Raw genomic sequence first — 12,735 nt, forward strand, 5'->3', positions numbered from 1 at the left:
GATCTTGTTAGACGTGAATTCTTTGTTTTTACCGTTGCAATGTCGAAGCCTCAAAAATGTTTAACAGAGCATGAAATAGCAGAAATGATGCAAAATATTTCAGATATTGATTCTGATATTCTGATATATATTCTGAAAGATTAACTGAAAGACATTTTCCAAAACTTTGTTCAGGAGAGACTTATAAAGAAAATGAGACGACGATGCTTCGTTTGTACACATTCCCGGAAAAATCCTCCAAAACGGCAAATGAGTTATTACGAGTGCAAGGAATGTAACGTAGGACTGTGTGTAGATCCCTGTTTTGAAATTTTTCATACGAAAAGAGAATTTTAAGTAATATATTTAGTTTTCAGATGTATAATGTTAAAATTCATAAAATGGTGAGTAATTAAAATAAAATGTGTAAAATATGCATTTAAACAAGAAATAAGGTAATTAAAGTATATATATAAAAATGTCTATAAAGCATAAGCCGTTTAAATACTCTATAGAGCATTTTTAAACAATGCGTTGATACTTCGGAAATTTCATGGATTTAGGCTTACTAGCAAAAAAGGCCCCCGGCCCTGGAGAGACGCTCGCGTAAGACACTGCCGGCCTCAGCGATAAGCGCGCGTTTTCGCTACCCGGCTCAAAGGGGTTAAGAAGCCATTCTTTTTTTTCTTCGCAACATTCTCACTCTTCCGAGATCAGCTTTTGTTCTGTCTACAAGCAAAACATTCGAAAAATTCAGCACGCAGGCTGACTTCACAAACAGCACCGCTTCACGCCATTTATTACTTCAGTTCATTTCACAACATCCTCCCCACTGAGTCTCAAGCTCATAGCAAACATTACTTAAAAGATCAAGTTTTTTGAGCTTTCACAAGTCGTCCAGAGGAGGAATATTGTTGCATCACCATTTTATCAGGTGCAATTCCCCTTTTTAACATACATCCAGCACTAGAATTAGATTCCTCTGCACCCAGTTTCTTATCAGGAATTATGTTTCTATCATTGGCCTGTATCTCCAGAGGAAAGATGCATTGTATTGGTTGTTCAGCTGTTCCATGCCGGGTCTTAAGTTTAACCGCACAAATCTTTCCATCACGTACAGGGATCAATTCTGTAATTCGGGCTAAGGACCAAAATAAACGTTTTCTGTTATCATCCTCCATCAGTATTATTTCTCCTACTACAGGTTCCCGAGATCGTTTTTCATTATGCTTTTGAACCAGTTGACTAAGGTATTCTTTTCTAAATCGTTGTCTCAGATCATTTAACAATTTAGTTCTATACTTTAATCTCTTATTAAGACTTGACGAATTTAATTCATCAAGATCTTCAACATTGGAATTTCTGTTCTCGATAAGAAACATGGCGGGTTTCGGAGGGACTAATTCCTGCAGACCACACCTCTCATTGTTTGAGCCTTTAAAGCGATCAAATCCATCTTCAAAGTATATTCAAAATCAAAGTTCAAAATCAAAAATTCAATATGAAAATTCCAATTCATAGCACCCGGTCCCATCAAGGGTACCACTATGTTGCGAAGAACACAAAAAATATATATCAATCAAATATATTCAAAACAGTTCATTCAGAACAGCTGCCTCTACCCGAGGCTGGGTGCGTTATGAATAAAGACAAAAAATTCTTAATAAGCCATTCTTTATTTCCATCAAAACAGTCTTTCTCTTCCGAGATCAGCTTTCGTTCCGTCTACAAGCAAAACATTCAAAACACTCAGCACGCAGGCTGAGGTCACGAACAGCAGCGCCTCGCGCCAGTTATTACTTTAGTTCATTTCACAACACTATGGCTCACACAAATTCAGTTGGTAATCTGGGGAGTTCCATTGAAAGATCTATGCATGGCTAGGCTTCATGTGATTTCATTTAAGACCAAAATGTCTGATAAATCTGTCACAGATTTGAGATATTTTAGCAGATAAATACAAATAGAAATGCATGTGAATGAAAATATGATATTAGGTGCTGGTGTGGTTGTTGAAATTGATAGAAACAAGCTTGTAAAGAAAAAATTTCTGAATGATTAAAGAGTGAATGGAGTCTGGGTATTTGGATGTAATGAAAGATCATGTGATTTTTGTTCTCCATCTGATGAAGTTATGAAGAAGAACATAAAGCAGAATCTATAATTTTCTGACATTGCTGGAGCACACGTAATTGTCTTCCAGTCATTCATTGTGTGACATTTAAGGGCCCTCTTTCTATGGCTCACACAAATTCAGTTGAGAATCTGGGGAGTTCCATTGAGAGATCTGTGCATGGCTAGGGTTCATGTGATTTCATTTAAGACCAAAATGTCTGATAAATCTGTCACAGATTTGAGATATTTTAGCAGATAAATACAAATAGAAATGCATGTGAATGAAAATATGATATTAGGTGCTGGTGTGGTTGTTGAAATTGATAGAAACAAGCTTGTAAAGAAAAAATTTCTGAATGATTAAAGAGTGAATGGAGTCTGGGTATTTGGATGTAATGAAAGATCATGTGATTTTTGTTCTCCATCTGATGAAGTTATGAAGAAGAACATAAAGCAGAATCTATAATTTTCTGACATTGCTGGAGCACACGTAATTGTCTTCCAGTCATTCATTGTGTGACATTTAAGGGCCCTCTTTCTATGGCTCACACAAATTCAGTTGAGAATCTGGGGAGTTTCATTGAGAGATCTGTGCATGGCTAGGGTTCATGTGATTTCATTTAAGACCAAAATGTCTGATAAATCTGTCACAGATTTGAGATATTTTAGCAGATAAATACAAATAGAAATGCATGTGAATGAAAATATGATATTAGGTGCTGGTGTGGTTGTTGAAATTGATAGAAACAAGCTTGTAAAGAAAAAATTTCTGAATGATTAAAGAGTGAATGGAGTCTGGGTGTTTGGAGGTAATGAAAGATCATGTGATTTTTGTTCTCCATCTGATGAAGTTATGAAGAAGAACATAAAGCAGAATCTATAATTTTCTGACATTGCTGGAGCACACGTAATTTTCTTCCAGTCATTCATTTTGTGACATTTAAGGGCCCTGTTTCTATGGCTCACGCAAATTCAGTTGAGAATCTGGGGAGTTCCATTGAGAGATCTGTGCATGGCTAGGCTTCATGTGATTTCATTTAAGACCAAAATGTCTGATAAATCTGTCACAGATTTGAGATATTTTAGCAGATAAATACAAACAGAAATGCGTGTGAATGAAAATATGATATTAGATGCTGGTGTGATTGTTGAAATTGATGGAAACAAGCTTGTAAAGGAGAAATTTCTGAGTGATAAAAGAGTGAATGGAGCCTGGGTGTTTGGAGGCGATGAAAGATCATGCGATTTTTGTTTTCCGTCTTATGTTATGAAGAAGAACATAAAGCAGGGTCTATAATTGTCTGACACTACTGGAGAGCACGTTATTGTCTTCCAGTGAGTCACAGTGTGACATTTAAGGATTCTGTTTCTATAGCTCACACAAATTCAGTTGAGAATCTGGGAGTTCCATTGAGAGATCTATGCATGGCTAGGCTTTATGTGATTTCATTTCTTTTAAGACCAAGATGTCTGACAAATATGTCACAGATTTGAGAAATTTTTGCAGGGAAATATATGTAGGAATGCAGGTGAGATATGACATTAGGTGTTGGTGTGATTGTTGAAAGCAAAAATTTCCAAATGATGAATGGAGCTTGGGTATTTAGAGACACTGAAAGAGAGAATAACTTCCACACCCTTATTGAAGTTATGATGTGAAATTTAAAGATGGGCCCTATAATTGCCTGTGTTAGAAAGCACATTGTGTTCTTATAGTGTGTCATTTAAGGTGACATAGTGTGCCTATTTCTAGGACTCTCACTACTCCGTTGAGAATCTGGAATGCTCCACTGAAACTGGCCACTTGTAATTCAGAATCTTTTGAGATACAAGTCTAGGAGAAATATGTCATGGGTAGGAAGAACTTTCGCAGAGAAGTGTATGTAGAAATGTATATGCATAAAAATAATATGATTATAGAGTTTTTCGTGTAACTGTTGAAATTAGTGGAAGCACAATTGGAAAGTGGAAATTTAATAAAAAGATAAAAGAGTGAATAATAAAATAAAAAAAGAAAATGATAATGATAAAAGAGTGAATAGAATCTACGTTTAGAGGCACTGAAAGAAGCTGCAACACTTTTTTCTTCTTTAGAATTTATTGGCATAAACTGAGGGGGATGTTGAGCTAAAACACATTTGATTAACTAGTCTGTTATTTGTACATTTTTCATAAGTATAAATGGCACCTTCCTGTGCCCAAAAACTTAAAATGACAGAATTTCCATTATATTTTTTAAGAAATTGTTTTTTACTTCAAACAAGGTTTTTAATGAAAGAAGCAGCAACATATGTGTATATTTTTATACACATATGTTGCTGCTTCTTTCATTGAATGAATCGAAAATGAATTCGATTCTTTTAACATTTTGTAAGGCTGCTTTGCAAATAAATTTTGTAAATATGAATATTCAGAAACAAATGTAAGGGACTAAATGAATTCCTCCTGAATGCAGTTTCATGAATAATTAAATATAGCACTTTTATTATAGTTTATTGTCATTAATGTATTCCATATAAAATACATGATTTGAGATTCCCCCCCCCCACACACACACGTGTAAAGAAGCATCACCTGACCTAATTATTTAAAGAGATCTTTTTAGCACATAAACATATATAGGACAATTAAAACAAATTACAGTACAAAGTCTTTAATCTGGACTCGTCGGGACTTCGGATTAGGGTTTTTTCCGGATTATAGATCATCAATTTAAATCTGGTCAGATGGCATGCAGAAATTATAGAATTAAAAATATGAAACTGTAATTTGTGAAATAAAGAGCAATTATGATCTAAAGGGTATCAAAATTTACAAAAAAAAGTTTAATATATATTTACTTTATTACACATTTCTTTCAGTGCGCGCATGCGTAAAGCATACATTACGCATAGTCAAAATTAGAAAATTGCAACCAGAAAACTATTTGATGGCTATTCATGATATTTATAATGACAAGGAATTTGATTTAAATCAATCAAAGACGAAGTACATAGAGATGAAATACTACATTTAGTAAGAACTTATAAGCCGAATAAAATAAAAACATCTGCCCTGAAGATGAGGATAGTGCTGACAGATCAACTTCCAGTTCATTGCGCGCAGCAACGTTTCCTCCCCGCAGAGCAGCGTGAAATTGATAAACAGATTTCGGAATGGTTAGAGAACACAAAGGATATGCCTTTATCCATGTTTTGCAGCAATTCCAATTTTTGTTTGATGGACATCGAAACATGCTTTCACTTTGTAGATCCTTTGGCAGCTCCAGAATCAGAAACTCTTTTTGAGATAATCGAAAGTTCAAGCTTACTTTTATAAATTGCTCTAAAAGTCTGCAAAAAAATAATAAGCTGGATCAATTTGAAGATTAAGGAACAACACAATCTGCAACATTACCTGAAATAGATAATTAGATAATTTTAGCCTAGCTTATACCGTCCGTTATACATTAAACGTGCATGTGTAAATGTATTAAGCGCATTCGTAAATGCATTATACGTTTACGCATAATGCATTTAGGCATGCACAGGAAGTTTGCAGCTTTGAGTATTAAGATCATTCTGGATTATGGATGTCTAAATTAAAGACTTTGTACTGTATTTTGAAAATATCATTTACAGTTGCTCTGTAATGAAGATATTCTCAAAATAAATACTCTTCGGCAATTCATTTATCTTCTTCGAAACGTATTTAAGCTAATAATTGAACAGAGTACGTTATATCAGTATTTTCATCCAACTGTAATGCGAAATACTTGCTGTGTTTTACTTTCTGAACAAGTGTCTTTGGTATGAATTTGCCATTTCATGAATTCATCAACTTTACTAGATCATTTGATAACGTGTTATTATTAATTTCATTAGCTCCTTTTTCGTTTAATAATTTTAAAACGATATCTTTAGCTGCTGGTAATGTGAGGTTTTCTCCAATAGTGTGAACCTGCCCCAGTCTTAGCCATTCTTAGGTTTACTAGACAACTAAGTTCCAAAGCTAAGTATTTTAGGAATTCTCCAAAGAATGATTTTTTAAAATTCTGTTCCTATTAACGTTACACTACAAATCCTCAGCCAGATTGAAAAACCAGCAAGATTGCTTATTTAAATCCATTGAAGGGCTGGAAGAGTGGCAGGGGCTGAGTCCCGTTGTTAGTAGGGATGTCATTAATGTTACGAATACGATTATTGTTAGTTGATTTTGCTATGAAATATTTATAGTTTCTGAAAGTTAAAATTTTGGAAGCAGCATTTCATTCAGTGGGTATCGGTGGTCAGTCTCATATGTGGCACTTTGTTAATAATGATATGGGCAATAATAATGTTAATAATGCTATGTACTTAATTTTTGGGAGGAAGAAAATGTAAATGAATGTAGTGCGAAGAAATGAATGAAATGTTAGATTTTGTAATTTATAATCTCTTAAATTTAAAAATACCAAAATAAAAGTATTTGGGTCAATTAAAACATTTTTGTAACTGGAAGTATGTATATCTGTGATAAACAGACAAACAGTTGTGCAGGTAAAGGCCGGGGAAGGAATTTTGCTGGATTTGTGTTATCAAAAAGGCTGACAGAACATATCAAAAACGCTGAGATACATGACCATTATCTACGGAATCACATCCAAAATGAACACCTTCATCTGATGGGTGAAGTGGTTCTCAAGAAAATAATTGCAGATGCTCACACTATCAAATATGTCTCCATCATGGTAGATTATACTCCTGATGCAAGCCATCAGGAGCAAATGACTATGATAATATGAATTGCCAATGTTTATGTGACAAAAATTGTGATTTGTAGGCTTTTTGGCAGTAGGTAGTAGCACAGGTTCGACAGAAGCATGCTTGAAAAAGCTTGATGAACTAAATTTGCTGCAGAAAATACAAAACTGCAGATGGCAAGGATTTGATAATGGATCCAATACGAGAGGACAGAACAGTGGGGTACAAAAACGCATACTTGAGCTAAATCCGAAAGCATTTTACCTTCCATGCGGTTCTTAGATATGGTGAAATCTTCGACTACTACTATCGACCTTTTTTTGGATTTTTTGCTGTTTGCTGCAACAACTCAGTTATGGTATTTGCTCAAGCGATATGTTAAATTGTTTACAGTGAAGCCAACCTCAGAAACATGCTGCCAGTGTCGAAGAGATTCCGTTAAATCTGTGAGGTTTCAGATAGAATTGATTTATGGTGCATTATTAATTGAGGTCTCCGAGAGAAACGACCCAAAGGTAACAATGAAGGCTGCCAGTTTGGCAAACCAAATTAAATGCTACCCTTTCTGGGTATTGTTAGTAATAGGGTACTATCTCTTGGAGAAAGTTAATATTGTGAGCAAAATGTTGTAAAGTAAGGCTATGCAATTTGATGTCACTTTGAATTGTATTCAGAACACAATCAACTTCCTGAAATCCTACAAAGAAACAGGTTTCGATTTGGCCCAAGATGCAGCTAAAGAGTTATGACAAGTTTGGTTTCTTGCTCAATTTCCGATGCATTACGGGAATGAGCGCAACTGACCTGTGATGTTCTGAGCGTTACCTTAACAGATAAAATTTCTGGGTCGGTTGTTGATGCTCATGATTCATGTGCTGAATTGGGCAACTTAACAGGTTTAGTGCAACAAAGTACTGCTGCTTTTAAAAATCTGCAGTTCATTAAATTCTTTCCCAAACGTCTCTGTTGCATTGCTTATAGCTTTGACATTTCCAGTAACTGTCGCGTCTGCTGAACGAAGCTTTTCAAAGCTCAAGCTGATTATGAGTGACCAGCAAACAAGCATGATGGAAGAGCGATTGAGCAAACAAGCATGACGCAAGAGCGTTAATATCAATTGAGGGACAAAATCTCATGATACTGAGGAATACAGTTGTTTGGTAGGAAGTTCGATATTACCCTTAATGTTACTAACAGAGGCTGTTTGAAGTCTTTAACATGACTTTGCAATATTTTTTACAATTATTCCAAATTTGTCATAGTTTAAAGCATTGGCTTTTTTTTCTGTTAACACAATATGTGCAGTTGATGAAAATAATTCATTCACGTCATGTTCGTTTTTGTTCTTTTACTGCTTGTAGTTGAAACGTATTAACTTATTTTTAATGATCAGCAAACAAATGCTTTTAGATAAATGTGAAAACAATTATATTGAGAAAATTATTTCTGTACACTGATAAATGTACAGAAGTACAACAAAGTTTATAAATTAGTGGATGAATGTTCATTAGTATTTAATATCTGATACAAAATAACTGATACATGATCAGAAAATTGCATGAGGCAAAATGGCTGAAATTTTTAATTTTTATTTTAGATGCCAAGACAAGAACGAAGTTTGTATGCAGGATGATCACAGTGATGCGGAAAAGTTTGCATTCCAAGCTGAGAAGGCCACTCATTGAGCATCAGCATCAACACCTTCTATTCCAATAAAGAAATCTTTCTTCGAGAACTGATTTCAAACTCATTGAATGTAAGTAATTCTGTTGTATATTTAACGTGTTGTAACATGTTAAGATTGCAAACTAAATGAGGTACTATACAAAGTCAAGAAATAATGGAGGACCCTTGTGACCATCATTTGATTTCATTGCAAAAATTTTTATTGGTCATAGATTGTTTCAGTTTTACCGAGGGCCTCAATAATTTTGTTAGCATGACTGCTGCTAGAGTAATATAGTACATCTTAACTACCAAGTTTATAGCTTAAAATTAGTTCATTTGGATGACATAAGTAAATATAATGTGATGTAAAAACTAGCATCTGAATTAAAGATATCAATTTTTTATTTAGGCACTTGACAAAACCAGGTGTGAATGTCTCACAGATCCTAGCCAACTGGACCTGTAAAGAGTTAAAATCATTCCGAACGAGGAGGATAGAACCTAGGCCATCATTGACACCGGTATTGGTGTAAGAATTGCAGATTTGGTAAACTTGGTGATTTGGTAAACAACATATGCCTTAGTTTTTATGTTTTTAGCAAGGAAAATATTTTTCTATTATAAAATTGCAAGTAATTGTATCCTGAAAAGCACACTGAACTAATTATTTGGTTTAATTAATTGGTTTAATTATTGATTTCCATACACCAAATGATGCAAATTTTTTCATGAACAAAAATGCTGATTGTGAAAATCGACAACCATAATGATAATGATAGTTTTCAAAATATAGAATTTATTCATCATTGGTTTTTATTAACATTGAACATTTGTACATATATTTAGCTACTAAGCCATTTTTAATCCTTTTAGGTGCATTCTGATCAAAAATCAAAGATTATAAATACCTGAGTAAATTGGTTCATGATATGCATGAACAAAATAAATAATAATGCTTAATTAAGCATGAAGAAATGTAAGAGATGTTCACCTGATGGCAATAAATTGGTGAAGCTCAGCTTAGTTTTACTGTTGTTACTGTAAGCACCACAGATGTTAACATGTATTTTGCATGGAAGTTTGAAATTCTTTGGCCCACAGAAGACATTTCTCCACTATCCAGCAGGAATGGACTAGAATCTGCAATCATTAGCATTATTATTGAGGAAAATTTTGGAAGTTCCTGTGAAATCCAGACTGAGGAGAAAATTAATACAGACAATAATTCTGCCCTCTAAAAATTAAGCTTTTGCTACTTTTACCCAATAAAAGATGTTAGTATTGAGGATCCCCTTCCAATTCTATTCCAAATGCTTGTTACATTCATTAATTTATCCTGAATTTTAGAGATTTGTCTGTTTGTCCTGTGTATGATTATGTGATGTGCTCAGTTTCAAGGATCTCTTTAAATAACTAGAATGGATAATTCTCGTTAACGTGCAGGGAGGGGGAAAACACAAATCATGAACTTTATGGTATGTATTAACAAGAATAAAATGCCTTATAAAAATATTATATTTCATTGTTAATGAAACTGCAGCCACAGTGAATTCATGCAGTGGCTTGTTTTGTTTTTAAATATTTAAGTTTACTTTTTTTCTTGCTAAACAGCCCTAGAAAATGTTAAAGAAGTAAATGATTCCTTTTCCAACACATATAATATTGCTTATTTCTGTCACATACTGCTTATTGTTATAAATAATAAAAGAATTTTTAAGTTGTATAATTTATTAAAGATATAACTTAAATGTTTGGGCATTGGAGGCTGCATTTTACATTTAAGAAGAATGTACGAATAAAGGACTAATTAAATGCATATATTTTAGCTAAAATTGCACTTTAAAGTATGCTCTGGCATGAGGTTCAGTTTTTCTACCCATTGAAAATTACTTTTCAAGAGTTATATTCTTTCCTTATTCTGTTTTGCAACTCATTTTACATGTTGGGTAAGTGTTTACATGTTGGGCAACTCATTTAAGTGCACAGAATATGGAGGAATTTTGCCAACATGTGTGCAGTTCTTCTATATATGCAATTCTATAAATGAGCACATAGAACTTTTATTTGGATATTTAACCTGGAAGAATTTTTTTATTTGAGTTAATGTGCAGTTATTTTTAGGTCTTAGGTCATTAGGAAACTTTTGTATTTTCATATTCTTATTCATATTTGTATGTTCATATATGTTGTATATTTATTTAGGAAACTTTTGTATTTTGTATATCCATAGTGTTTGTTACGAAAATTTTAAGTTTTTTAATTTGGAGGCAGTAAAAGATACCCAAACTATTATGCCTCCACCATTGGGTAGCAAAATTATCTTTGTTGAATCTAAATGTGCTAAATATTGTGGAATTTGTAGATGTTGGAAAATGCATACCATTTTGAATTTATTTTGCTGCTGCATCATACAGGTTCGAAAGTTCAAGACCTGGATTTGTCATAACATCAGGTATTCTAGATTTGAGACTTTTCTCAATATTACATCATCAGTTTAAATCTGATAAGATGACATATAGGAATTATAAATCTGAAAATATGAAATAGTGATTTATGAAATAATCTAAATATTTGTGACCTTAAGATGAATAATATTGCTACGAAATGTACAAGCGCGGTAAGATGGCTTCCCCACAAAGCAGTTTTAAAATTGCCATAAAATGGCAAGGGAAGACAGGGTCGCCACATTTGGTGAGAAATCGCCCAATTTGGCGACAAATTTGGCGATATATCATGGACGGGTGGAGAACTTTCTGGAACGAATTCTTACCAGTTTTGCCCAAAATGTTCCCGAACACAAGCCGAAAGCTATATAAAACCTGCTGGTCTGCAGTGAGTGTGTGCTTCATCGAGAGGGCGAGTGTGTGCCTCGTCTAGAGTGTGAGTTAGTATCGAGTTGGTATCTCGTCTAGTGAGTCAATCCCTGCGGAGTCGATCGAGTTGACAGCCGAGCAGAGTGTGCCGAGTGTGTCGGCAAGTGCACCAAAGGAGTCTGTTAGTGTATCGTGGTTAGTGCATCGTCGAGAGAGCGTGTTGAGCTCCAGGAACGACAAAACCGAAGAGTTGGGAGCTGTGCTCGTGTGTTCTCGAGTGCATCGTGAGTTGTAGTGTGGAGAGTCTTGAGAGTATGTGAGGCTGTGTGACACTGTGCCTGTTAACCTGTAGGCTGTGTCGCTGATCATGTTTATAGTAGTTCATCGATGACTGTTAAATGTGTTTTGGAGCTGTCCTGACAATACTGGCCAATAAAGTGTGTATCGATACTTTATCAAGTGTCTTCATCCTCAGTCACTCCAAATCCTCACGAACCCCGTACGAACGTGAAAGAAGAAAATAACGCATTAACTGGTGTCTGGAGAATAAAAAAAAAGCAACAGTATGATTTATATTGATTAATATGACCTTAAGAGCACAAAAAGATGCTTTATTTAATTAAAATTTTTATGCGTGTTTTGCATAAAAATACAAAACATGCATAACGAAATAAAATTTAAAAAAAACATAATGAAAGGAAATATAAAAAAAATCTGAAAGCTTTCAGATTTTACATTATGCCCCAATAGGAATTTTTTAAATGTTTTGTGTGTTACCTTTATTTATTTGCCACGTATGGCAATTGGATTTCATTCCAAATAAAGCTAATATTATGTATAGAAGAATGAGATGTACTTAGTAGGGGGAAAAAAAGAAATAAATAATGGTTCTTCTGGGAAGTTTCCTAATAGCAAAATGAATGGGCATCATGTGAGAATGTCTATGATTAAATATGCCTTTTTTGGAGATAGTGCATTTGGTAATGCCATACATGGGTACAAAAGCCATCGATGGTTTAATTTATTTTGATGTAGATTACTTTGAAAACTTTGTCACAGACTGGATGACGTTTTCCAAAGAGTTATGTGTAGGAATGTGTATGCAATGATGAAAAACAGCATGATTGGAGGTTGTAGTGGGATTTTTAAGACTGACGAAAGCAAGTGTGAAAAGCTAAAATTTAACCGTTACAAGATGTAAACTGTAAATGGGCACTGACAATTTTAAAAAAAATATTTTTTGAGGTTCTGGAAAGAATTGAAAACTGTTTTTCAAGTTACACAGAAAAATATGAGGCAAGGTCCTATAAATGTCTCGGATTCTTACAAGGAAGAAGACATTCTTCATTGTGTCACATGTAAGCTGTGATAATGTGACATGTAAGGTTCTGTTCTTAGGGTTCACACAAAATTCACGGAAGGCTTGTGGATTTTCATTA

Source organism: Stegodyphus dumicola, chromosome 10 (genome assembly GCF_044657685.1).
Source record: "Stegodyphus dumicola isolate Sdum_Otavi_A_Nest chromosome 10, ASM4465768v1".
NCBI lineage: Eukaryota > Metazoa > Arthropoda > Arachnida > Araneae > Eresidae > Stegodyphus > Stegodyphus dumicola.